General features: G+C 42.8%; 1 pseudogene; it reads right to left on the bottom strand.

Moving 5' to 3' along the window:
* Window positions 1–574: 574 nt before the first annotated feature.
* On the bottom strand, window positions 575–1550 carry LOC103213023 (annotated as a pseudogene).
* Between the last annotated feature and the right edge of the window lie 706 nt (window positions 1551–2256).

Genomic DNA, 2256 nt, shown 5'->3' on the forward strand with positions numbered 1-2256 from the left:
GTGCCGTCGAGTCGGCCCCGACTCATAGCGACCCCTCCTTGGGTTTCCGAGGCAGTATCACTACGGAAGCAGGATTGCCCAACCTTCTTTCCGAGGAGTGGCTGGTGGGTTTGAACCGCCAGCCTTCTGGTTAGCAGTCAAGTGCTTTAGCCACTATGCTACCAGAGCTCCTGGGACTGGTGACATGCATTCCCAATTACAGCTGGCATATGCACTTCTGTTAGATACTAAAATAGTTTGGATAAGAGATAAGTATTATGGTAAAGGATGAAAATCATAAGTACATAACACTAGAGTGGTGCATTTTACCAGGAAGCTTGGACCATATACGGCAAGCTATGGAAGTCTCTGTAGCTCTAAGGGGATTTGATCATGCAGATTGACCTATTCCAGAATGCTCCCAAAATTGTATCAAAGACATGGTAAAGGAAGCAATGTTCACATAGAAAACCCAAGATTGGAGCCCATCAGACCTACAAAACTTATGTACCCTGAGAGACATGATTTCAGGTTGTAATATGTTAAGTTCTGTCATCTTTTTCAACAGACACATAAAAAAAAATTGTCACAATTGTTAAGCTTTGGCTGTTCTGCTGAGGAACCTCCACAGTGCCTTCTTGATGTCCGTGTTCCTCAGACTGTAGATGAAAGGGTTCAGCATGGGGGTGACCACAGTGTAGAGCACTGAGGCCACAACACCCCTCTTGCTAAATGATGAGATATCTGAACTGAAGTGCACACCAAGGCTTGTTCCATAGAATAAACAGACAACTGACAGGTGGGAGCCACAGGTGGAAAAGGCTTTATATTTCCCACCTGAAGATGAGACTCTCAGAATGGAGGAAATAATTTGTGTATAAGAGAAAAGGATTCCAGAGAGTGGAATACCACCAAAGATGGCAAAAATACAATATACTAATATGTGTCAGTGGAGATGTCAGAACAGGCAAGCTTAAAGAGTTGAGGAAGGTCACAGAAAAAACTAGGGATTTCCACATCAGTGCAGAATGTAACCTGTGACACCAATGAAACTGGCATCTGGGAGTAGAAGAGGCTAATGAAAATAGATACCAAAACCAGCAAGCCACAGAGGCGGGGGTTCATGATGACTGTGTAGTGCAGAGGGTAGCAGATGGCCACAAGTCGGTCATAGGCCATCACAGTGAGGAACAGACTGTCCAGACATCCAAAGAGAAAAAAGAAGGACATTTGTGTTAGGCAGTGCACATAAGTGATGGATTTTCTCTGCGTCTGTATGTTCACCAGCATCTTTGGGACGGTGGTGGAGATGAAACCAATGTCAGCCAAGGACAGGTTGGAGAGGAAGAAGTACATGGGTGTGTGGAGGTGGGATCTGAGCTGACAGCCAGGAGGATGAGCAGGTTCCCAGAAAGAGTGATCAGGTACATGGACAGGAACAACCCAAAGAGCAGAGACTGAAGTTCTGAATCCTCAGAAACTCCCAGAAGAAAGAATTCTGAGACACCTGTTAGATTCCGTGGCTCCATGTATTTTAGCTTTTGCAAAAAAGAAAGTAGTAATGATAAATAAGTGACCAGGTACCCAGTACAGTGTCTGTACTTTAAACTTAAGAAATTCATAAGTAAACAATGCAAATTTACAATTATACACACTTGAGATTCCAATACCCCAGCCCCTTCAGCAGTATTACTCAGTTGTACTAACCCAGGCGCTGTACTACTCAGAACTCTTTTCTCATTGTTTCTGTGTTATTCATCTGTCTCTGCACACAACCACTGTAGAGACACAGGGCTAAAAAATGTTGATTGACAAGGATAACTCCAAATTTCAACAAGTCCACAGAAGGAACAATGTATCAGCCCCTTCTATGAAAACATATTCAATAATAAATAGACTTCTTTTAAGAAAAAGTATAATTTCATTTAAAGAACAGTAAGAATTATTTGCAGTTCCAGGGTACACAAATGGTTAATGCACTTGGCTGTAACCCAAAATTTGTTATACACCCAGATGCATATTGAATGAAAGATCTAGTGATCTATGTATGAAAAGTCAGTTATTGAAAACTCCATGGGACACAATTTTACTGTGACACCATGGTCTTGCCATGTTGTTGTTGTTATGTGCCATCAAGTCAGGCCCAACTTATAGTGACCCCTTCTTGGGTTTCCAAGGCAGTATCACTGTGGAAGTAGATTGTCCAACCTTCCTCCCAAGGAGTGGGTTTGAACAACTAGCCTTCTGGTTAGCAGTCAAGTGCCTAAGGCACTAGGC

This window comes from Orycteropus afer, unplaced genomic scaffold (genome assembly GCF_000298275.1).
Source record: "Orycteropus afer afer isolate SDZICR_OR568_19922 unplaced genomic scaffold, OryAfe1.0 scaffold01216, whole genome shotgun sequence".
NCBI lineage: Eukaryota > Metazoa > Chordata > Mammalia > Tubulidentata > Orycteropodidae > Orycteropus > Orycteropus afer.